General features: G+C 45.7%; 1 protein-coding gene across 7 annotated transcripts in view; it reads left to right on the forward strand.

Annotated features, from left to right (window-relative positions):
* VAV3 (vav guanine nucleotide exchange factor 3) overlaps positions 1-15,669 on the forward strand; it is a 157,380-nt gene that overhangs the window by 90,151 nt on the left and 51,560 nt on the right. The gene's annotated exons all lie outside the window — the stretch shown is intronic.

Raw genomic sequence — 15,669 nt, forward strand, 5'->3', positions numbered from 1 at the left:
TCTTTGCTTCTTTCTGTCGCAAGTTGCAAAGCCTTGTTCAGAGCTAACCCTGCTCGCTAACTGCCTTGCTCTGCGTCAGTCACCATGTGACTGCTGCTTGGCATCCCTTCAGCTGTGACTCCCGAGATGTCTAAACGAGGGACCGGCAAACCAAGGGCATTATTTTCTGTGCCAGCCTTTCTTGGACATTCCTTTAAGCTATCGTCAGCTAATTCTGTGGTCTTCTCCAAGAGCGAATAGCCAGACTGCACGCTGGGGCCTCATGGGGGGTGTTGTAGAAAAGAGTGATGAGACAGGTTGGGGCTCAGATGGAACCACTGCACCAGATCGGTTTCAGGGCCGTTTCAAAGTTAAATGGCGGGTCTTCTCTGGGGACCTTTTGTGTGGACAAGAACTTGTTGTGTAGGAGGTGCCTAATACATATTCCCCACTGAGCGGAGGAGGAAGTAGAATCGTTCTGCATGCCTTGGCTCTTGGGCAACATGGAATAATCCAGTTGTAGGAAGCCTGGCTCCGAGCCACATTGCCTGGGCCGGCAACCCACCTTCACTGTTGATTGCAGTTGACCTTAAGCAACTTGTGTCATCTCTCTGCTGTAGTTTCCTCCTTTGTCAAAGGAGACTAACGACAGAACCTTCCTTACAGAGCTGTTGCGAGCATGACAGGAGCTAGTATGTGAAAGTACTGGCAACGGTGCCGCGTATGCAGTCAGTGCTAAAAGGTGACGATTCTTATAGGCGCTTTGAGGTAGAGCCGTGTTTCCCAAACTTTTGACACATGTGTACCCCTTCTATAATTTTCGTAACGCTGAGTACCCCTCGTCCTCATGAGAACGTAGAATTAGGCGCAGCTAAGCACGGTGCAGTGCCTATCCCCACCAAATCTGGTGCAACACGTACCCCCACCAAACTCTTCCCGTACCCCTGGGGGTACGCGTACCACACTTTGGGAAACACTGAGGTAGAGCATATTATTTCATACTGGACGCTCCGGCACGTGTAGGGGAACCAGTAACACTTGCCAGTTATTTCTTTTCAAACAGACCCAGATATCATGCTGCATTTCCATGGAAGCTCGAGGTTACACAATCACAGCATTTTCAGATTGGCCCTTTCTCTCTACTTGTCCTATGGCCTCTGTGGCATTTTTTTTTTTTTTTTTAATAGAGGAACCAGTAACATTGTTGGTCCGGAATTTTGGGTGAAGTTAGTGGTGTTTGTGATTGCAATAAAGAAGAAAAGGAAGGAAAACTGCTCAGTTAAAAAAGTTACAGTGCATTGTTGAGTTCTTTTCAAGTTGAGAAAGATATGAATTGTAGATTTGTAGTGTGTCTCATTAGCACATTTACATTTGCTCTTTATTAATAATGGTGGTTAATCATTATAAACAATATTTGCCAGTGGTTTTGCAGTTTGGTTCCCATTTCCTTGTCTTCTGTGCTAAGACATTTACCAGTTTATGATCTTAGCTGTTTTTTTTGTAAATGTAATAATGTGGTAGATGCAAATGCTGGTCGCTCTTTTGGATTTTTTAAATATAGCGAGGTATTTTCATCAGTTTGTACTTTTCTTCCTGAGACATCAGATGTTAGATTCAGGAAAATACCACTTAGAAGAGACAGATCAATTATTTCAGGAACACGGAGGTGCTGGGCCTTTTTCAAGAACATGAGATCATAAATCTCAAGGAAGTCTGAGTACCGGTATGATATTTTTCACCTAAAGTGGCACTCAAGGTCAGAGCGGCCAATTAAATTTTAACTGAGCTTTAAAAATGTCCTTCTGTCTAAGTGTAGGAGATGCAAGATTGAGTTCGCTTGTGGCACATCTGTATACCAGGAAATGTGTTCTTTTAATGAAATCCATGCCTTTAGACGTTTGCAAAATTACCTTATATTTGCAGGACGCATAGCATCTTGCATTCTAGTCCACGGTCACTAGCGTTTAAAAAATCCCAGCCATTGTTCTGCGTTGGGCTTCCTGGAGATGAGATGAAGCAGAGGAAATAAGTGTGCAGGTCCCTCATCTCCTTCTGATCGTAGGCTATGCATCAGATCGGGGATAACCTTGAACAGCAAACGGACAGATAATGGTTACATTGATAAGTGCTCTTTCTTGGGGTTCATCTTGATTGCGAGGCTACTGGCTTGGAAACACGGTCTCGTTCACAGAGATCTGATGTGTCTCAGCAGAGCCATCCGCACAGGTGGCTGCCTCTGTCAGGCGGAGAGCCTGCGCATGGGACGCGTGAGGGGCTCACAGCTGACCCAGAAGTGGGTTCTGTGTGAAACACTGCGGATGTCTTACTCGATCATCGCATGACGGAGACTGTTTCCCACCGAAGGCATCCCCGTGCCCGCGCCTCGGCCGCAGGGCCGGCTCCCGGAACCCCGCCAAGGACCCATTTGGAGGCCGTTGGCTGGGACAGGCGCTGTGTTTCTAGGAGGAGGGGACGCATCCCACTGTTGCCCACTCCCATGCTGGTGTAGATCATCCATCCAATTAGAGAACTGAGGGAACAGGAGCCGGCAGCATGTTTGGTGGAAGGAAATGGGGAGAAAGGTGCTCCCCCCCCCCCCTCCTTGCTGGAAGTGTCAGGGCGAGAATGTGGGCAAACGAGGGAAGGCAGCCCTTGAGGCATCAAGTTTAAGCCACAACCTGCCTCTGTGACAGGAAAGGAGTAACGAGGAGAGGGAGAGAAGGGAAGCTCTCCTGGATTTTTTGGTCTGTGTCAGGTACTTGCACTGATAGGGGACCCTTTTAACCTCAGAGGCAGCCCTGTGCAGTGGGGTCGCCGAAGGCTATGTAGGGGGTGTCGGGGTTTGTGCCCTGCCCCTCCACTTCCAAGATGTATAATCTCTTGCTCTATCGTCTCTGAAATGAGGGCCGTAGTAGCAGACATACCCCCTCCCATCACTGTGAAGGTTAAATGAGTTAATAGAGCATTTAGCAACAAGGTTTAGTTCGCCCTCCGTGAGTGATGGTTTTATTACTACTTCGTACACACTTCTGTGTTCATTTCCTTTTACTGTATAGCAAGTTACTGTAAACTTAGCAGCTTGAGGCAGCACACACTGATTATCTCCCAGTTTCTGTGGGTCGGAAACCTGGGCGTTGTATAGCTGGGTGCCCTGTTTCTGGGTTTCTCACAAGACCTCACAGAAGGTGTGAGCCAGGGCTGTGTCTCATCCGAAGGCTAAACTGGGGGAAGGATTCACTTCGAAAGTCATGCAAATACTTGTGGGCAGGATTCGGTTCCTTTGGGTTGTGACCTCTGTTCCAGCTCGCTGTTGGCCCGGGGCTGTCTTCAGTTCTCAGCCACATGGGCCTGCCCAGCCTGGCTACTTCTTCATCAAAGTGTGCCAGCCAAGAAGGTGACAGTCTCCTAGCCAGATGGAACTGAACATCTTTACAACACACTCATGGAATGACATCCCAACACCTTTCTGTTGACAAGAGGCAAGTCACAGGTCCCGCTCACATTCAGGGGAAGGGATCAAACAAGCTCTGAATGCCAGGAGGCAGAGATTGCTGGGGTTTATCTTGAGGTCTGTCTGCTACAAACCTCACAGGGGACACTGCTATTTTTCAGTTGTGAGAACCAAAGCTCGGAGAGGTGAGGTGACTTACCCAAGGTCACACAGCACCTGCCCGGTACCAGGACTTCATCGTGTGTTTGGCTCTCTGAATCTCATTCTTCTACAGGTCTTCTGAGTCCCCTTCTCAGGGCCCACCCTGAGGACAGAGGAAGGCTTATTTCCTGAAGCTTGTCTGTACAGTACAGTGCGAACAGCAGTGAGTCTGGCCTGTTTTGGAGGGTTCACTAGCGGCTGATGATAGGAAGCAGATTTATGGGCGATTTTATTTTATGCGTTCTTAATTTTGAAAATGTTCATCTGAAATTGCTACAGCATTTCAATTAATTTGGACGGGAAAAGCTGAGCACCAGGAGATTCCCCAGCAGAAGATGAGGCAGCTAATTAGAGGTTTGAAACAAGCAACTGTAGACACCGGCCCAGAGACACGCTGGGTGGTGACAGCCAGTGGAACGCGCTCTGCTGAACAGGCTTGAGATGGAGGGAATGATTCCTGGCAGTCACAGCACGAACTCCAGTGCCGCTGAGTAAAAAAAGCTGTGTTAGGGAGTTAACTGTCTGAATGAATGTACACTTTTTAGTGCTCATGCCGTTCTGGGAACCTGCTTTCTGATTATTTTGGAAGGTTTTCTTTTGGAAAACCAGAGGAGTGGCAACAGAAACACAGTAAATTGTCGTCAAAGTATTTTCATGTCATTTATGATATTTCATAAACTTTTAAAATATCATTTTTTTACTATTTTTTTCTGAGTTTAAAGGTAGGACAGCACATATTTCTTTTTTAAAAATAACTTTAGTGCCGAGACCGGTTTGGCTCAATGGATAGAGGGTCGGCTTGGGGACTGAAAGGTCCCGGGTTCGATTCCGGTCAAGGGCATGTATCTTGGTTGCGGGCATACCCCCGGTGGGGGGTGTGCAAGAGGCAGCTGGTCGATGACTCTCTCATCGATGTTTCTAGCTCTCTATATCTCTCCCTTCCTCTCTGTACAAAATCAATAAAATATATTTAAAAAAAAATAACTTTAGTGATAAGTTAGAACTTTGCAGTTTGAAAAAGTTATCCTAAAAAAAAAAATTCAGACTCTATAAGGAAGTCTAGAAAAGATTTCTGGACAATTTGCCTATCATCAGATCACTGATACACTCACCTTAACCCTTTTATTTTGTTGCATATTTCCCCCCTAGTACTGTGTGTGTGTGTGTGTGTGTGTGTGTGTGTGTGTGTAGGCACATGTTTATAAAACCTTGGTATTCTCTATGTGGTATCTGCTTGTATCACTTCATGTTGTCTCATGAGCATATTTATTTATTCAGTTGTTCACTCAGCCATTTGACAAGCCTGCAGGCTGCGTGCTAAGTTTACAAGGAGAAAGATGTGTTTTCCTTACACAGCACACAGGGACATGGAGCTGAGGTCAACTCAGAGAGCAAGGAAGACGTTCGGGGCTCTGCCTCAAAGGGCACAGCCTTTGGTGAAGTGACATCCGGAGGTGGTGTCCACACTGAGACCCTCGGTGTGAGCAGGGGACCCACAGGATATGAGTGGAGACCACGGTGTCAGGCAGAGGAAGCAGCCCAATAAGGCCCTGGTTTGAGAGGGAGAGCGATGTCAGATGAGAATTTAGGGGCAGCCACGCCAAGATCTTTATTCTTTCACATCAAGAAATTTGAGCTCTAGCCAGTTTGGCTCAGTGGATAGAGCCTTAGCCTGCGGACTGAAGAGTCCCAGGTTCAATTCCAGTCAAGGGCACATGCCCGGGTTGTGGGCTCGATCCCCAGTTAGGGAGCAGGCAGGAGGCAGCCAACCAATGATTCTCTCTCATCATTGGTGTTTCTGTCTCTCCCTCTCCCTTCCTCACTGAAATTATATATATATATATAGTGTGTGTATGTATATATATATATATATATATATATATATATATATATATATATATATATAAAAAGAGAAAAAGAAAAACCCTATTCTGTGCTCATGAGCAGAAGGTGCCTCTTCACCAGAGGAAGAACAAGGTCAGCCAGGAGGCCGCAGAGGTCATCTGAGCCACTCTGCGAAGGTACCTTCAAGTCTTCCACAAACAATGAAACCGTCTCAGCATCCTTTATTGTTGGGCGGGAGTCTTTCTAATTTTCATCATTATGAAGACCACTTTGAGGGATTTCTAGGCATGAATATCTTTGCTCAGATAGCTGGTTATTATATAAAATGGGGTCACAGAAGTAGAATTTCTGTCTATACATGAATTCCATGATTCTAGATATATATGTTGCAACATCACCTTTTATAAATATTACATTGAATTACACCCTCGCTATTAAGTGGTGCATGAGGCTGTCTTACTAGATGCTTACCAAGAGAGTATAATTTGTACTTCAAGTCATTCCATAAGTGAAGTATATTACTGTTCCTGTGGTGTCATAGAAGTTCATAACATAATATGAACTTGATTTCTAGAGATACAGATTCCTTTTAATGTCTATTGACTATTTTATTACTCAGTAAATTATCTGTTTATCCCTTACCCATTTTTTTTTTTTTCTGTTCAGGATTTAGTGGTTCTATAGGATGTCAACATTATATTTGTTGAAAAGTACTTCAACAAGTCAGGATAATGACTTGTTTCTATATAAAGTTTTAAATTTGCATATAGTCACATCTACTGGCATTTTATATATATGGTCATCCCCTCCTGCTTTTATGCTTAGAAAGTTCTCCCATTCTGAATTGTGTCAACTACTGACTCTTAGTCTTATTGCTTAACTTATGTGGCATATTATTGACCCATGCTGTCTAATTTATTTTTTACTTTAGTAGGTTAAAATTCTGGGAGCAGTTGCAACATGGACATCAAAGCATTCTTAAGAGTTTATAGTACAACATTCCACAAAGTGTAAATTTACCTTCTTATATGTTGTTTAACAACCTTATTCCATGCACACTTTTTACTTTGTGCTTTGTTGCATACATATTTGGCTCAGATCATAAGTTATTTTGTATAAAATACGTCACAATGTATGTTCTGTAGAGATAGAAAGGGAATACTGTTTTAAACAAACACAAGCATTTAATGTTGAGATTTCTGGGCCTTCCTGTTTGTAAATTATGACAAACTAAGATTACTTCTCCCAGGAGTAAGATTACTTACTCTTCCTCCTGAAGAAATATTTTGTGACTATTCATTTGAGTTCCAACTATCTCCATTGCTCTCTTTTCCCCTTGCAAATAGACATCATCCTTAATTTTACCAATCTCTTCTCATCTTAATGTATGCAACTACTCCTGGAGCCGAGACTAGACCTCTTATTTTAAAAGATCTATTGTTTTAACAATTTTTAAAAATCAAAATAAGAACATTTTAGCTTCTCCTTAAAAGATGTTGTATACGTATGTCCTCATTTCCAAATCAGGGTGGAAATTCTTCGTTTTACAGCTTTAATCCAGGAAGCTTTACATGTTGCCATGAAAACATTAGGTGTTCGCCCCGCCAGTATGGCGGTATGGCTCAGTTGATTGAGCGTCAACCCAAGTCCTATGCACCAGAAGGTTGCCTGTTTGATTCCAGGTCAGGAAACATGCCTGGGCAGTGGGCTCGAGTCCCAGTCGGGGGCATGCAGCAGGCGGCCAATGGATGTTTCTCTCACATGGATATTTTTATCTTTATTCCCCCTCCCTAACTCTCTCTGAAATAAATTTAAAAAATAGGTGTTTAATATATAGCCTTTCTTGGGGAAGACAGTTGCAAGCAGGTATAATAACGGCTTTGGTGTCTGTCACGTTGCTCCTGGTGATCTGTCCGGGGAACGTGCCTTCCCATGTCCAGATACCAGCAGTTTTGTCGGAGCTTCCTGTGACTTTATTTAATTAATTAATTTATTTTTAAAATATATTTTATTGATTTTTTACAGAGAGGAAGGGAGAGAGATAGAGAGCTAGAAACATCGATGAGAGAGAAACATTGACCAGCTGCCTCTTGCACACCCCCTACCGGGGATGTGCCCGCAACCAATGTACATGCCCCTGTCCGGAATCGAACCTGGGACCTTTCAGTCCGCAGACCGATGCTCTACCACTGAGCCAAACCGGTTTCGGGGCTTCCTGTGACTTTAAATGGCCCCAACATGTCTCGTGATCCCTTCCATTCAGAGCAGAACTTTCCTTCTTGAGCCTGAGAGTTCCCTTCCAGTCTGTTTAGAGCACATGGTTAGGATAAGAAGGATGAAGAATGAAAATATTCATAGGTTTCTCCACCGCCACCTGCTATTCTAGTGCTAATATTATAGCCTTGAACTCCCAGAGGAAGTCATTTGCCATTTAAAACCTGTAATGCTATGCATTGGGCATCCCATATTTTACAAGTTATGTATCTTCCATTTGAAATTTAAGCAGCATCCAAGAAAAGAATCCGGCCAATGGTTTTGAAAAAAAAAAAAAAATGAAATGGCAATACCTTCTTGGAATCTGACTGTTCAAGGATGTTTTTTTCCCTAGCAAAACAGGAAGAAATTGGGGAAAAGCATATGGACTCACATGGAGCATATGATGTATTTTCAACTTGAATTGGCACTTTACTCATATTTGTAGTGTGACCTAAAATTAATTCTGGTGGAGCAGCTAGGTTTGAGAGAGAAAAAAGATCTCTATCTGGGACTAAATCAACATTCGGGGCATCTCATTAATCACTGCCTTATGTAACTGCCTTTCCCACCCAACGAGAAGCTACTGGGATGAGAAAAGTTGGTGATATTAATGCCAAGTGCAGATCTTGCCTCCAAAAAAGAGTTCATTAATCATCATCGAAGCACAAGAACAAACATACTTCGTGCCTCTTGCCAATTTTTATCAATAACATTTCTGAAAGGCAAAAAACTCCCTTATTTTCCTATTTTTTTCTCTTCATCTGAAAAGGTTTTAATTTGGCTGTTATTTGATTTGGGATAATGTTATGTAAATTTAACAAGCTCTGAGAATGCCCAGGCATGCTATAATATGTTGCAGCAAAGGTATTCGTTGAGATTAGTGCCTGAACTGGAGACAACTGGATACCCAGGTCAGCTACTTCCTGCCTGTGTGGTCATCACATACTTTGTACAGGGTGACTGGCTAGCCCCAGGCATGGACAGAAATGGGTATCAATCAGGTAGAAAGCAGAGTGGGCTTCAAGGTAGAAGACATGGGTTTCAATCCAGGCTTCTGCATAAATAATTGGGCAAGTTAATAGCCTCGGTTTCCTCCCCTACAAAATGGAGGTAGACATGGTCGCCTGACCTTTATCATAAGATGACAATGATCATAAATGAAGTAATGCTCTCATTAAGATAGAAAACCACACCTCGTCATGACATACAAATCAGTGTAACAAGATAACCGTAAGTGCCAACTTGTGGATTCTTCATTCTTTTCATAAATCTCAGCCTCTCAAAGTTAGAATTATGTGGCAGACGAATTGTTTGGGTGAAATTTTAGGTCAGCTATATCGTTATTTCATTACCACTATTTACTGGCCATTTTACTGCATTTTTTTTTTTTTTGTGACTGAGTCTTTACATCTTTTTTTTTCTTCCTGATATTAAAAATTATTTACAAATGAGAAAAATGAATGAATAGCATGACACTTAACCATAGATGAAAGCAATGACAATCTAAAGAAAAAAGAAAGGAATAAAATAAACCACAGGAGAGAAAACAGGTGTGCTAACGGAAATGGTCATAAATAGAAAAGAAACGGATGGGCAAGAATAGTTGGCTTCTGTCTCCTTGGTCTGCTGGCTGCCAAGCATCACAGAGAGGGATGCATCCATGGTGAAATTTGCAGGCACTCTGGAAAACGTGTTGATTTCTTATCCCTATGAGAAGACACCCCTTTTTTGTTCACTTCTGTGGCCCCCCGTTAGAAGCATTGCTCAAAGCCAAAAAACAACAAAACATTTTAAGGTCACGGTGGAAGATGCAGCTGTGAGGTTTTGGAAAGTCACAGAAGATAGGTGACCAGCAACAGTAGTGGGAGGCTCTTTGTGTACCACGTAAAGGATTTGAGATGTAAAACACAAAGCAAAAAGAGATCAGCCAGGCTGGCATGGCTTAAGGGTTGAGTGTCAACCTATGAACCAGGAGGTCACGGTTCAGATTCCCGGTCAGGGCACAGGCCCGGGTTGTGGTCTCCATCCCCAGTGTGGGGCGTGCAGGAGGCAGCCGATCAGTGATTCTCTCTCATCCTTGATGTTTCAGTCTCTCTTTCCCTCTACCTACCTCTCTGAAATCAATAAAAATATATATTTAAAGAAGAAATCGTAAGGATGCAGAGCCAGGCTTAGTGCACTGTTAGGTCGAATGGTCCGGAAAGAAGAGGTTGGACCCAGTAGATGAGAAAGGGGCTTTTGTAAAGTGGAGGAGAACTAAAGAGCAAGCGAGACTTTTCCTGTCCTCAAGTTTAAATAACACTGACCCAACTCGCCTTTCTCTGTGCCCTGAGATCTTCCTGACCTTCTTATCAGCTCTTGACTTTCTCCCCTGGGGCTGTCCTCCGCAGAGTCAGCACTGGCTCCCTCAAAATCCCCGAGTCCCACCCCCGATTGCATAAGAGCGGGAGGGAGTTGGAAGGAGCACAGGGCGGTGAGTGGCTTGGGAACGAACTGTTCCAGGTGCTCCCGCAACTAGACCTGGCTAGCTTCACACGCAGCCACCCCAATGGCAGGCTTCCCTGAAGAACATGAAGCATTGGGAGCTCCTCCTGAGCCACCGACATGCCTTTGGGAGCAACCTTTTCTAGAACAGTCCCTTTTCCTCTCTCCAGTTTGCACAGCATCAATCCTGGGACCTTGCTCCAAGTGCCTCCTCTCACTGTAATAAGGGAGAAGGTAGTGGGTGGTTCCCTCAGCTCTTATGCTGTGCATTTCACGTGCATAGGCCACAACTTCCAATGCTTACAGATGACTTAATACATCCGTTGGCATGTTGAAGCAACCATGGGGCGAATACTCAGGGGTATTCATGATACTCATGGACTAGGGTGAATCCTTAAAAAAAAAAAAATTATATATATATATATATATATATATATATATATATATATATATATATATTGTTGATTTTTTTTACAGGGAGGAAGAAAGAGGGATAGAGAATTAGAAACATCGATGAGAGAGAATCATCGATCAGGTGCCTCTTGCACACCCCCTACTGGGGATGTGCCCGCAACCAAGGTATATACCTTTGACCGGAATCAAACCTGGGACCTTTCAGTCTGCAGACCGACGCTCTATCCACTGAGCCAAATCTATTTCGGCTGAATCCTGTCTTTAAATCTGAGTGAGAAGACCTGTGGGGTAGATATTATACCCACTGCACAGAGAAGCTTGCTGTCCAGAGAGTTTAAGGCAGGAACCGAGCTCACATACATTATGAACACAGAAGCTGAGCTTTTAACCACAGTTTCATAAAAAACTTACAAAAATTTAAAAATGTAACCAGCGCAAGCACGAGGCTTTTGACCTGGGGCCTTTTGGGGAGGGAGGGTGTATACTCACTAAACGGGCGCACTTTACCCAGAGCTTCCTGCTGGGACCAGGGTGGCCTCAGATGTGGACGGAGCCAGAGGCTCGGGGGGGGGGGGGGGGGGGCGTGAGTGGGGCGGGCTCCAGGGAGATGCTTCTGGGCCGTGGGCACGGGAAGAAGCAGGCTGAATGCTAATTCCCGAGGAAAGAGGCCTCTGACCTGCACGCCGGGCTCCTGGGCAGCGGGCGGCTTTGTAATTGCACGAACGTCCGGGTCCCGGAGCAGAGGGTGACCGGGAGGTGACCGGACAGCCCGGGATGGGCTTTTCTGATGGGCAGTCCTCCCCCGTCTGCCAGGGGGAGTCACAGGCAGGTCAGCGGCCCCTGGAGGACCTGCCGCCCGGGGTCACTGCGGGTCAGCAGGGGAGGAAGCTCCCTGGGCCGCCCATTAGTGCGTCTTCCTTTGATCTTAATAGGATTAGGTGAGACAGGCACGGCCAGCCGTCAGGAAGCGACCAGCTAATGGAGCCATGCCGCCCTGTGTATTCCTTATCCGCACGGCCCTTCCCCTAATGCCTTCGTGAGGATTCGTGTGGGAAGGGGTGTGGGCATGGCGATGGCATCTTAAGTAATTCATACACGTCAGTTATGTTTTCCCATCTCCTGCCTCCCTGCTGGTCCCGTCCGTGTGTGTCCAGTCGTAGCAAAAACCATCGCCAGCGAAGGGTCTGGGGCCTCAGGACGGGAGTGCCCCTTTAAGAACCCTGTCTGCACCATTTGGGTTCTCGCTGGCCTGTCTGTCCTGCATGGTGGCCCGGAGCAGGCCTGCCCATAGTGCAGAGTGCGGGCGGGGAGACCGAACAAGGAATGAAGGCTTTAGGCCATGCAGCTTCTGGTCCCGGTGGTGGAGTGCTCACCTCCTCCCATCGCCGCACAGAGCGGCAGCCATGTCATGGAGCAATGACCCCGAGAAGCATAGGAGGGCCGCTGGAGGAACTCTGAGAACTTAGGATAGAAAGGAGCAGCCTCACCGAGATTGCTTTTCAATGCACAGACGTGAGGCTGAGTGGTTGGCGTTGCCAGCTCAGTGCCGAGCTCTGCCTCTCCTCGGTGCAGCCCGGGGAGCTGCTCAGCCTGTGCCTCCCTCTGTCCTCGCCCGGGGAGGGGCTCCCTCGGGATCCACCTTCCAGAAGTGCTGGCCGAGGCTCCACGGGGAGAGGGCATCCGTAGAGCATGGGCCCAGGGTCTGGCTCCGTGTGTGCCCTGAAGAGACGCTCCCTGTCGTCATGGCCACCACCATCAGGACTGGGGATCTGGGCGGGTGCGGGAGGCGAGCCGGAACCCGCAGAGGCAGGGCCGGGGCTCCAGGCGCCCGAGGCCCACGGCGATGCTGTGGTCCGTGCACGCGGCTGGCTCCCACGGTCCTAGCTTGTAACGCTCTTAGGAAAGTTAATGGTGCGTGGATTCCAGCGCTCGGCTGCCCTGGATCTTGATCCGGGCTCTGCTGTTTACAGCGCTGGGACTTGGCACCAGTCACCTGGCCCCTCTGAGCCCTGACTTCCTGCTCTGGATCCACCGGAGAGGACTCGTGTGAGGCTTACATGAGTTAACACACAGGAAGCTCTCAGAACAGGGCCCGGCACATGGTAAGCGCTAGACTAGGTTTAGCTATCATTACTTATTTCTATTTTTTAAAAAATTTATTTACTGATCTCAGGGAGACAGGAAAGGAGAGAGAAACAGTGGATGTGAGAGCACAACACTGAGCAGCGGCCTCCTGCCCACCCCCACTGGGGATGGAGCCGCCCCTTCCCCGGGCAAGTGCCCTGACTGGGAATTGAACCGTGACCTCCTGGTTCATATAGGTCGACGCTCAACCAGTTGAGCCACACCAGCCAGGGCAAGCTAGCGTTGCTTTGTAAAGTGAAATCTTTTCAGTTACCCCGAGACAATGCTAGGAGAGTGTCCTCTGCAGAGATAATGACAGCATTGAAAAGGCCGTGGATAAATGTTGAAAGATGCTGACAGCGGGCGGGCGGGTGGCTCAGCAGCCGCAGGGGGAGAAGCCAGGCACAGCTGGGTGCCATCCAGCGCCTCTGAACCTGCTCACACTGCAGGAGGCAGCCAGCAAGATCTCTGCCCAGCAGTTTGGGAGTGAAAGCAAACAAGCCATTTACATTTGTTTTTATCCTTTGGAAATTAAGAAAATGGGTTGTTATTGAGGCTAGCAGACCTATTTTTTTTTTTTTTTAATGCTTACTTTTCAGATGAGTGTATCCAAACAATGAAAATCACCATCTGTAAATATTGGTGAGTCTACACCAGTGTTGTTAATTTTTCCCCCCAGACTTCAAGAACAATGAATAAGAGAGTCTCAACCCACAGCAACACAGAACACAGACATGTTTATAAGGTGATATCCTGATACGTTTGGCAAGAATCTTCAAGTGAAAATCGTTTGTCTCTCAGATCAGCTGCTCAGAGCAAAATAGAAACAATCGGAGATCCATTTAGGATCCGTGAGAGCTGAATTGGAGCATCAGTATTTGCTCGGATTCTGGAAGGGATTTTGCTGGGACAAGAAGGCAAGGCGATCCCAGTTTTCAGCCGAAGTAAAATACTAGCACATTGGCATTTTTCTGAAACAATTTTTTTTGAAAACACTCTTTTTTAGAAACACTTTTTTTGGGCAATTGCCTTGAATCATATTGCATGTAATTCTGTCACTTTCTAACTTGAATATCTTTGCTGAAGGAGCTTATACAGTCATGGTTTTGGTTTTGATTTTTACTTTTTTTTTTTTTTCCAATCCAAATCTAGAGTTCAAAAATCTAGAGAAAGTTCAAGCTTAGAGAGAGGTCCCCGAAGGCCCAGAGGTATTTTCAAAGCCTTTCCGATGGAATATTATGCACATTTATTTTATTGAGAGTGATATTTGTTTTCTGTCAGAAATACTTGAATTAGCACAATGTATTTAACTTTTTTATTAGTAGAGTTTTTTTTAATAAGCCAAATTTATACAATGCTGTTCAACCATGTAAAATTTACTATGTTAAAATTCCATTTGAGTAGTCACACATGGGAAGTATATTTTAACTTGGCATTGGTAATTGCCACCTCCCCACAGGTTTCCAATGAGTCTCCACTAACCAGATGCACTACAGTAACACATCTCAATGATAAATGCATCCATTGGCTTCATCAATAATTTAAAGCAGTGATTCTCAGCCGCAAGAATGTTTCAAACATTCGATACCTGATGATTTTTCCCTTAGATTGCCAAGTGAAAAAACGACAGCAGCCAACACCACAATAGCCATGCTGTGTGAATGAATCAAATCATATCTATTGTTTTGGTCAGATCGGCAAAAAAAAAAAAAAAAAAAAAAAAAAAAAAAAAATATATATATATATCATATATATATATATATATATATATATATATATATATATATTTTTTTTTTTTTTTTTTTTTTTTTTTTGGTGTGCTGCAGAATTTCAGTAATCTGTGTGCACCATGAGTTGAAGAAGGTTGAAAATCACTTGTTTGCACAGTGGCTACTGCAGGTATCTTTAAAAGATGAGCTCCCAGCACGTATCCAACATGATCAGGTTCATAGAGAACAAGAAGTGGGAACCCCGGGGAAGCTTCGGGAAGGCCCAGCAGCCTTCGCAGCCTGGGCAGCTGTGTGCGGTCCCTGCTGTACGTCCTGTCCTGGGGGTGGGGGGAGGGGGATGTCCCTGCAGCTGATTGGTGTCTGGCCGGTTCTGAGCTCACGGCTCCCTGACAGCATTTCAGCTGGTAGTCGGGTGGGTTAGAAACTTTCCGCTTCCTTTCCTGGCCCCTGGCTCACATGCTGCTCTGCCCTTCCCTACCCGTCAGGGGCACAGGTCACCCTCCTGCAGGCCCTTCTCTCTGCAGCGGAGGCTGATCTCAGAGCTTTATCTCTTAGTAAATGTGCCTGCGAGAACCTCATCACGGGACCTGTCAGTCCGGTGGATGTGGCCATAAGAAACGTTAACACCGGTGGCCTTGAGTAAGATCCCTTGAGCTCTCGGTGCCCGGAATAGCGTAGGAAAGATGACTCTTGGGTCCCCAAACCATGGATCATCGAGGAGCAGCCGCTCCTGGGCTCTGGGCGTGCTCAGTGGTAGCTGGTGCCCCGTGACCGCATCTCTCTGGTTCCTCTTTATCACCCTATCGGAATCCCTTAGGGAAAAATCCAAATTGCTGAGAATAAAAACTGAGACGGTATTAGTCTGTGCATGTTTTCTGAGCGACTCTAATGTCTCAGCCTTAACTATAACTTAAAAAAAAAGCACACAATTTGTCATATTTTAAAATATACTTTTATAATGTTTTATTGATTTTTAGAGAGAGGGGGAAGGAGAGGAATAGAAAGAAACATTGATGAGAGAGAAACATCATTCATTGGTTGCCTCCTGCCCGCCCACCCGCCATCTGGGGTCAAGCCTGCAGCCCAGGCAGGTGCCCTGGTTGGGAATTGAACTGGTGACCTCTTGGCTCATAGTCGAAGCTCAGCCCCGGAGCCGCACCGGCAGGGCACACTGTAACTGGAGGA

This window comes from Pipistrellus kuhlii, unplaced genomic scaffold, assembly GCF_014108245.1.
Source record: "Pipistrellus kuhlii isolate mPipKuh1 unplaced genomic scaffold, mPipKuh1.p scaffold_m20_p_24, whole genome shotgun sequence".
In the NCBI taxonomy this organism is placed as follows: Eukaryota; Metazoa; Chordata; class Mammalia; order Chiroptera; family Vespertilionidae; genus Pipistrellus; species Pipistrellus kuhlii.